Below are 10,407 nucleotides of genomic sequence, written 5' to 3'. Positions count from 1 at the left end.
TCCGTGTTTTTCAGCGTTATTAATACCTTGTAAACGACTACAAACTCAGCTACGCTCGTGTAACGGATGGCGTCGATAAACATTCGTCCGTGCCACCCGTGCAGGACGAATACGCCGTGCCGCCGGTGCAGGAGCGCTGCGCGCAACCGCGTTTCTCCGCGGGAACGCTGACTGGCCCACCATTAGCGCAGCCGTACTGTTGAGAGCTTCGTGCGTCACACGGGTGCGTCACAACCGCTCTGTCGCACGTCACAGCGCGCAAGTGTGGCGGCAAGGAAGCGGTAGGTGAGCAAGGAAGAAAGAAAGCATCTTTGCTGCGTGTTTGTGCGGCCCCTGCTTTCCGAAGAGGTGTAATATTTGGTATACATTGTCGTGAAGGGGTACTCTAGCGATTGCGCGATTGAAATGGCGACCTTCAGAAACCTATTCAGGGCCCCCTTAAACCTCCCGCCAGCACAGGACATGAAACCTATTGGCGGTGAGATGTTTGAGTGGCGCTCCCTGGCTCTGACGTCAGCTTATGGACTCGCGCCGCTGTCGTCTGCTACACCCGCGCCGCTACTACACTCGCGCCGTGTGAGGGGCAGCAGTGCGTGTGCTAGAACCCGCCCGGTTTGATGCTTTAGGGCATTAAAAAGCGTATTCCCAGTAATTCAGCTATTTTGCCAGCTTCTGACACCTCTGAATAATTTCAAGCTGTATCCCGCACAAGTCTGCAACACACGAGGAGCGAGAGACCAACTTTCTTCAGAGCATTGGTGAGATGATCGTGTGTAACTCGTCCTTTCTAGCTTATTTGCGAGGTTGAGTGCTCAGAGCTCCTCGATAAATATTAAAAATGCGTAGGCTTCCCTACAGTATTTTCGAGGTGCTCTCATGAAGACTCAACAGACTAATGCTACGCACCAAGCAGCTATCCCCTACACGGGCATCGCACAGAAAGAATTAAAACGGCTGTCGTCTATTTCTTTCATTGTTCACTTGTATCGCACGATTTTTTTTCCGTGCCCAACACATTAATCTTTCTGCAGCTTCACAGGGCCTTATTAGGAGGTTTATGGATGTTTGGGAGACTCACAAAGTACGTGTGGACCTTCACAAATTGGCTTTCATTATGGCTACGTGCTAGAAGGTTCATATCTGCAGCGTGCGTTGTTTATTCAGATGAAGTGAGGAGGTTGGTGCTACGCCCCAGCGCAACGATGCTGACAACGTTGTCCACAATACTTGAAGGCGGCTTTTGTGACCCGAATTTCTATCGTAACCATCGTTATCGTCACGAACTGCATCTCAACTCGAACAGTTATGAAATTATTACGGAGTTGAAGGCTTGATATACTCGGTAACGAAAGCAATAAATCGTATACGTGCCGGTTTTCAGTATAACAAGAATCGAAACCGATGAATAAGTCCAAGCAGCGATCGCTTCAGGCGTAAAGAACAAATCCTGGCCTAATCAGGATGGCGTATTATGAATTGAAGAAAAACATTTACTCTCTTGTCCTGGACTGAGGAGCCCGCCAATTTTAGTGTGAAATAAAGTTTTCGGCTCCTCCTCTTCCTCCTCCTCCTCTTGAGTATAGCTTTACTATAACGCGTATCTGGATAATGGGATGATATGGCCGTGGGAAATCTACAGAAATATCCCTCCAAGTCTGAACAAACCTACTGTTACTGTATTTTTAGCGTACACGTTGCTCATTTTGCTCAATAAGCCCCCATACTGGTTGGAAGCCTGGTATAAAACCAGAACTCAACGTACATTTTTTGCGCGCCATAGCGCATGCCAGCATAGTACTTTCGTGCCATGACAACGTAAACTGATGTGATACAATACTTGCGAGCGTTCGGCAAGGTTGCAACTGTTTTACCTTACATACTATTACCGCGAATCGTAATGCCTTCTGTCAAAGCCGACCGCCCCTAAAGCCTGGAATTTGTTTCGGTCTTGCATTTTCGCTGCTGTCGGCTATTAAACTCTGACTGTTGTTTCCTTTGTTAGAAAGATTGCCGAGTACAGAAGCTGACGCCTAGCTTCGACTCTTCACGCTCCGCACACGACCGGCTTCGCAAGGAATGGGATGAGGCCGGCAATGTTTCCTTCCGGAGCGGTATCAACAGCTATGCTTTAAATCACGCACTGAGCTAGTGCATGTGATTTTAAGCCTTTTATTATGATAAAAAGTTGCGGATACGCAAAATCTGCTGCGTACAAGCATAAAAAATTCCCCCGCATTTCCCCGAGGGGGAGAATGTGAAAGTGCGAATGCACGGTTGTCGGCCCGCTTGCGGCGCTTGCGCTCGGCCCCCGCAGCCCACCGCCTCGCCGCCTTCTCTTCCATCTCTTCCATCGGGTTTGTAGTATCACGTGTACACCACGCAGTTATCAAGCCGCTATAACGCCGCTGAGTCGCCAACGCACGCCGCTGACGACGTAGTTTGAATGCGTTAAAGATATAAGGCGCGTTACTCACACTGATATCAGCGTGGCGTCCGTGGCTTAGTCGGTAGCGCGTCGCGCTGCGGCCGCAAAGTCCTCGGATCGAAACCTGGCGCCGGATGCTGTTTCTTTTTGAAATATAGAGGAGCACTGCGGACGCCGCCGACGCCGACGCCGACGCCGCCGCCGGCGGTGGATGGTTTGGGGTCGCTTATAAAGTGCCACTTAAAAGTTAAACGAGCGCAAATAAACAGCCAGGAGAGCGAGCCCGATTGTAGCAGACGACAGATGCGAGAATCCCTATGCCGACGTCACGGAGGCGTAGAGTTCCTGTATATGCGCATATACAGGAACTCTACGGAGGCGTAGAGTTCCTGTATATGCTCCCTACGGGAGCAGAGTTGCGCCTTTGATTTCCATTCGCCGCTCACGACCCTATTCGCTGATCGCCGTCACGTGCACAAAAAGCATCCACGCACCGCAGAGAAGCCGGCGATGCGGCTGCAACGCCGCTGCTGCCCTCTGCTGTCGGCGTCTTTCGTATACGTTTTGCGCCGCTGCCATGTCGCATTCGTAGTTCGTAGCGCGAGAGCGACAAGCCGCAACACGCTAGTACATGAAGAGTATCTTTTTTTGCACAACTTCAGTACGCGGTCAAGCCGACAGCCCTGAAGGCCTAGAATTTGTTTTGGTCTTCCATTTTCGCTGTTGTCGGTTATTAGCAGCTGACTGTTCCTTTTGTTCGAATGCTTACATGAGAAGCTGACGCCTAGCTCTATTTTGCACAGCCATATCTTCCCGATATTCGGATATGCGTTATAGGAAAACTGCACTCAAGAGGAGGAGGAGGAGTAAGGGGAGGAGGGGAAAACTTTGTTTAACAATTAAATCGATCTGGTTAGTGGGCCGGGTCCTCAGTCCAGGACAAGAGAGTAAAAGTAATTTTCTTCAAATCATATATAGAACGCCATCCCGAGTAGAATAGGATTTGTTCTTCGCGCCTGGAAGGGTTGAAACACGCCATGTGGCAAGAGAGAGACCTGCAATTTTTGAATACCCTTATACACTGCATGGTTCGCCCCTCCCCAGGCTAACCAGATCGATGTAATTGTTAAACAAAGTTTTCCCCTCCTCCCCTTACTCCTCCTCCTCCTCTTGAGTGCAGTTTTCCTATAACGCATATCCGAATATCGGATGGCTGTGCAAAATGTTCCGAAATATCCCTCCAGGTCTTAACAAACATATATGTGTTACTATAAATTTAACGAAGACGTGACTCGTTTTGCTCAATAAACCTCCATACTGGTTAGATGCCTGGTCACATCACTTTACGTTGTCAAGGCATGAAAGTTTGCCGACATGCACTATAGACTGAAAAAACTGTAGGTTGAGTTCCAAATAACCCAGTGTGTATATACGCGCGTGCTGATTCTATACCAGGCATCTAACCAGTATGGAGGTTTATTGAGCAAAACGAGTCACGTCTTCGTTAAATTTATCGTAACACATATATGTTGTTAAGACCTGGAGGGACATTTCGGAACATTTTGCACAACCATATCTTCCGGATATTAGGATATGCGTTATAGGAAAACACCCCTAATAATAAAGCAAAGCGCGCGTTACAAAAAAAAAAAAAAAAAAGCAGCGACGTCGGGGCGCGCTCACGCTCCCCTCGCGCGGTGCGCACGACTCCTTCAAGCCCGACGGTTGGCTTTCCCACGCTGCTTTGGATGCTCGGCGGTCAAGATGGCGGACCTATGCGCAACTCTGCTCCCGTAGGGAGCATATACAGGAACTCTACGGAGGCGCGCTTCGCAGCGCCGCCCGTGTTCGCGCTCACCGCCAATAGCTTCGCGTGCACGCACCCCTCCCCCAAAGCCGTGCACGCCGGCAACCGGTTATGTGCGCGGGCTTAGAAGTGAAAGAAACCTGAACAAGTAATACTGCCCCACGTCGGCGTTTTAAGCAGGCAAGTTGTCCTTCATCCGGGAGGTATTCGCAGCTACTCGACGAGCTGGAACTAGAGGGCGCAATGCGGCGGTAGCGGCTTTCTATACACAGCGAAGTTGCGCAAAACAAACAAGGTCAAAGAAGAAACGACAAGAAAGTGCGCTTGTCCTTTCGTTTCTTATTTGCCCTCGTTTGTTTTTGCACAACGTTGCCATCGATCGCTTCCAACTAGTCCTGCTCGCGGTATGGCTTCCTATTCACCTATTCGCGCTTCTGTTCGGGCCGACGCCATTCCCACTCTTCCTCGAAGCGAACGACATGCGTCCATCCCATAGCGAGTTAAAGCTGGAAGGTCTCTAGCTTTATTCTAGCGGACAAACAGGGAACCGTCGGTTTCCCGCCCTCGTCGTAGACATCTTACTGTCTAATACACCAACCCAGACCCAAACTGCTCGATTACGAAATACAACAGACAGGACGCATTGAGCCATGAAAATTGCCCATCTAAATGTCGAACCAGCACAACGGGCATTATCGGAAAAGAAAGGCATGAAGGCCAACTGCGCGTGCACGCCCCCCCCCCCCCCCGCAACTCGTGCGCGCATAAACCGGCAACTGGTGATCTGCACATACGTAGGCGTGAAATACACCGGCGAAAATGCCGCCCAGAAAGCCTTTCCAGTAAAAGAAGTAAACCGAGCTTCAGCCCCCCTTTCCCACCCCCCCCCCGGAATTTTTCCGGCCCGTGTCATGCTGCCTGTTATGCATAGTACGTCGGCTGTGAACAAAGGCGCATAACGCATTGGTGCTTACACAAAACGAAGCGCCCGGGTCAGGATAATTGCGGAGGGGTGCAGCTCCAAAAGCAATGGCGCCCTCGGGTAAACTCAGCCCACGTTGTGCCCCTTTGTGTGTGGCATGTCACCACACGGAGTCTGAGTCGTTCTCAGCAGATGAGATTGGCTCGTCACGGTATGGCCGAAAAACCAGGAGTAATCCGCACTAACTGGTGGCGTAAAAAAAGAGAGCCATTGATGGGTGAAGACTGGTACGATGAAGGCCGTAAAGGGAAAAGACGATCTTTGTATGTGTAAGCAGAACCACGTGCAAGCGGCGGTGGCAGACAATCAATGAAGAAAGCGATGGGTCTGCGTATTGGGCGAAATGTGTGCTTTACCTGAATGCAATAAAGTATGCCCCTCTTCCGTGCATCCCCCCTTCATTCTTTCATTTTCACGTTTCTGTGGAGCCCGGGAGAGTGTTGACGTGGGATAATTGCTTGGGTCTCAGCTTGCGCGCACTGCATGTCCCCTTCTGAAAGCGGTGTTGCAGACAGTCATTTTCTCCTCTGCAATTAGGCAGATTCATTCGGCGGTATTTTTCGCTAACCTAGGCAACTGGGGAAAAGCCAGTTGACAAAAAGGGCACGCTGCGGCTCGCCGCGCGAGTTCCAGACTTAATCCTAAACGTGAAGGCACGACGGTCGCCCGCCCTTGCAGACGGCGGTCGCGGCAGTAACAAATACCCGATGGCCATCTTCGACCTCGGTCACAACTAAAGCCCCTCCATTGCGTCCATGGTCGCTTTTTCCCTGGACGGCGGCTGCCCAGAGCAGTGTATATTCAGGGGCCGAAGTCACAACGGCGATATGACAGAACGGAGCAAGGACAGCAGCACCCTGGCTTTGGGAAGTGCCAACGCACAAAAGAGACCACAATTATAAGTCATTTTCTTCCTCTGACCACTGATTTATCCTTGCGTGATCACTGCAGTCTTTTTATATTTAAATAATCGCTTCCTAATATTTACACAATGTCACAGTACCTGTATGTCTGCGAGCCAAAAAATTTGTACCTCGTTCTATTTCGAATGCAATATTTGTGTTTGAATTGGTTGTTGAAAGGAGCGCCCACGATGAAGCGGATAGGTAACTTTGAACGAGGGAAAACGTAAATTCAACTGATATAAACGCCTGAATATCCTATGATGCACAAAGTTGACGAGGGTTACTCAGAGCATATCGGGACAGCGTTAAGTACATGAAGAGTTACCACTGTCCATGATGTACATGAAGAGTTAAAAATATATTTGTTCTCGCTGCAGTTTTAGTAGTTTGCTTCATATACAGGCACGCAACTGCATGTGAGGTAGCTGCTGTTGCATGGTGTGCTCGTTATCGCGACTTTTGTTACCCCGTTACATACCGAAGCATGCATCCACTGCTACACCCAATTTTAAAATCATCGTAACAGTGTTTGCAAGTGAAGGACCTTCATACTGGTGGTGAAGAAACGCACGTGCCTTTCTAGTAGAATTTTCCTTTCTCTCTTTCTGGCCTTTTCTTGAAGTTTTGTGGGCTCAAGAGTATCGTTCTTTCAATGCTCAATCGAGTTGGCATGATGAACGATTGTGGTCATTAAAAAAAAACAGGCTGCAGACCACAAGCCCTTTCAAGAACACCAGCACACTTCTGCACTCCCCCCCCCCCCCCCCCCCCCCCTTTCCCTGCCCCCACATACGCGTGCACGCTGATGTGATCCTGCCTGGATCCACTACTGTTATACGTCCTAAAATGTTGCATGAAAGAAATTTTGAGCAACAGTCAGCATTACTTAAGTAACCAAAATGACCGAGGAATCATCACCGTAAACAGGAATTATCACCGTAAACTTCGCAATTTTTTGCCAATATATTATGTCGTAGCCTGAAACCATGCTTCAGTTTGAACATCACGGTCGCTGTCAAGCAAGCGAGTGCCTTTTAGTGCCTGCTTCGTGATGAGACACGGTAGTCTGTAGCATTTATGTACACGGGGCCATGCCATTGCGCATGTTTTCTTGGGGCACTGCGGGCAACAAAATGCTAACTTGTTTCGAGCATTGACCCACACCCGAAGGTTATGCTGGCTCTGTACAACTGCCCAATGCTCCGTTTTCTGATGGACCAAGGAGCTTCCCAACATAATTTACATTTCCCGTGTCGCTAACGAAAACTACAAAATTCCTATGCGTCCTACACATTCCCGTACATGCTGTTTTATCGTTTAGCTTTAAAACCGGCAGTGTGTTTTGTTATTGGTGTGGTCAAGCCAGGCAACACAGTTTCCAATGGCTGAAAAGGAGAAAGAAAGGAGAGTAGCCGGTATTGTTGAGGTGCGATGAATTGTAGGCGAAAGTAATGTAAGGGAGAGGAACATCCCAGTCACGATGGTCGGTGGACACATACATAGCGAGCATATCCGTGAGTGTCTTGTTGAATCGTTCAGTGAGCCCATTCGTCTGTGAATGATAGGCCATGGTGAGGTTGTGCTTAATGCGGCGGGAGCAGAGAAGGTCGTCAACTACCCGAGATAAGAAGTACCGACCACGGTCCGTGATCAGCTGACAAAGAGCACCGTGATGCAGAATGACGGCGTGTAGTAGAAAATCGGCGACGTCCATGGCTCAACTGGTGGGAAAGGCACGTGTGATGGTGTAACGTGTGGTACAATAGGTGGCAACGGTGATCCACCTGTTGCCAGAGCGGGATAAGGGGAAAGGACCGAGAAGTTCCAATCCAACACGCAAGAATGGTTCGGGAGGAACGTCAATCGGTTGAAGAGGGCCTGCTGGAAGTGAATGAGGTGTATTGCAGCATTGGCAAAAGTCACAAGCCGTGACGTACCATCGCACAGATTGGTAAAGGCCGGGCCAGTATAAGCGTCGCCGCACACAGTCGTAGGCCCGAGTGGCGCCAAAATGTCCAGCAATCGGCACATCATGAAGCTGGTGGAGGGCGTCAGAACGAAGATGGGGAGATTTGGTGCACTGAAAGTGGTCCAGTCGATAGCGGAAAATTCAGGCCAGCACAAGTGCCGAGGCAAGTCTATAGCCCGGCTGTTCCGGCATACATTTTGGGAGGGTTGCAAGCTGGGCTAGTTGGAAAGACATTCTTCGCTGTCCTTGTGTTCCACTTCCTTCGTCTTTGTTTATTAAATTCATGCTGGTTTCATTCAAGAACATACATTTTGGTTGCAGTGAAAGCGATACGGCTACAGCCCAGCTGGCCCAGCATACATTTTGGGGGCAGTGAAAATCGCAAAGCTGGTCCGGCTGGATTTCAGGGTGCAGTGTAAGCGGTAAGGCCCAGCTGGTCTGGCGGAAGTATTGGGGTGCAGTGAAAGCGGGAGTGCTATATCCTAGCTGTTCTAGCTGAAACTTTGAGGGCAGTGAAAGCGGCAAGGTTATAGCGCAGCTGGTCCAGCTGAAATTGTCAGGCTTAAATTTTGGTGTACAGAGAAAGCAGTAAAGTATAGCACAGCTGTTCCGCCTGAAATTTTTGAGGTGCAGTGAAAGGAGCAACACTATAGGCCAGCTGGTCTGGCTGAAAATTAGGGGTGCAGTGTACAGTGTGAAAAGTGCAATGTCGTAGAACTTTAATTAATAAAAAGCAATCCGAATACTCTAGACTAGCACTGCTTCACTTACTTCGTAATAATTATATGGCAGTCTTTTCTGCGAGCCCTGTTGAAGAGGAGGAATCTGTTTTTTTGGGTAGGGGGGGGGGGGGGGGGGGGGCATACAGTGCATGTAATAAAAGATTATAAATAACTGTGTAGCAATGTTTTAGTTGCATCCGAGAAGCCCTAGACAAAAATTGGGAGTCTGGCTTGGAGTCTCTCTCTCTCTCTCTCTCTCTCTCTCTCTCTCTCTCTCTCTCTCTCTCTCTCTCTCTCTCTCTCTCTCTCTCTCTCTCTCACACACACACACACACACACACAAAAAGCAGACCACCTGCAAAATCCTGACACAAGCCAAATGTTAGTGATGCAGCTGCCTCTTCCTTCTTTTTCTTCATTGCAGGGCTGACATGGTATGACAGTGTCGATCATAATAAAGGCTTGACAACTGACACACGCCCAGTGTTGGGTGGCAGCAACTACAAGCCTTCCTAAAGGAAGCAATGTAATATACTTCTGCTGGGTACAGTTCACATTCATCATCATTATCAAAACCAGCCTATCTACGCCCACTGCAGGGCAAAGGCCTCTCCCATTATTCTACAATTACCTCGGTCCTGTGCCAACTGTGACCAATTTATCCCCGCAAACTTCTTGATCTCATCTGCCCATCTAACTTTCTGCCGCTCCCTGCAGCGCTTGCCTTCTCTAGGGATCCACTCTGTTACCCTTAATGACCAGCGGTTATCTTGCCTTCGCATTACATGCCCTGCCCACGTCCATTTCTTCTTCTTAATTTCTACTATGTCTTTAACACCAGTTTGCTCCCTGACCCACTCCGCTCTCTTCTTGTCCCTTAATGTTACCCCTATCATTTTCCGCTCCATTGCCCGCTGAGTCGTTCTCAATTTAAGTTGAACCCTCTTAGTAAGCCTCCAAGTTTCTGCCCCGTAGGTGAGTACCGGTAAGATGCAGCTGTCATACACTTTCTTCTTCAGCGATAATGGTAGGCTGCTATTCATTATCTGAGAATGTCTGCCATATGCACCCCACCCCATTCTGATCCTTCTAATTATCTCTGCATCATGGTTGGGATCCGGGGTCACAACTTGGCCTAAGTAGATATATTCGTTTACCACTTCCACTGCCTCGCCACCTATCTCAAACTGCTGTGCTGTCCCGAGGTTATTGATCATTACTTTAGTTTTCTGCATATTAATTTTCAGGCCCACGGTTCTACTCTGTTCACATTACAACTGCTAAATCTGACCTGTCTTGCATCAACTCATTATTCAAGTCTTGCTTCTCATGTGCCAGATATTGCCATTAAAATCTTGTGGGAATGGCACACTGCTACAGACTGTCCCCTGTCATGAATGTTTCTCATGCTCAGCTTATTTAGCAACTCTAAACTTTTATCACCTCCATTCCCTCGAAGTCCAAGGCTTGGTTCTGGTTAGTGTCGGTTATGGCTGCCGCTAAATTCTCAACGTAATGCTAGGCGGAGATTCAGTACAAATGCAACTTTACAAATTGATAGTACTGGAATTGAAACACCAAGAAAGTACTATTAAAA

Source organism: Haemaphysalis longicornis, unplaced genomic scaffold, assembly GCF_048455015.1.
Source record: "Haemaphysalis longicornis isolate Haplotype H1 unplaced genomic scaffold, Haemaphysalis longicornis Haplotype H1 scaffold_4, whole genome shotgun sequence".
Lineage (NCBI taxonomy): Eukaryota > Metazoa > Arthropoda > Arachnida > Ixodida > Ixodidae > Haemaphysalis > Haemaphysalis longicornis.
This window is presented reverse-complemented; position numbering follows the sequence as displayed.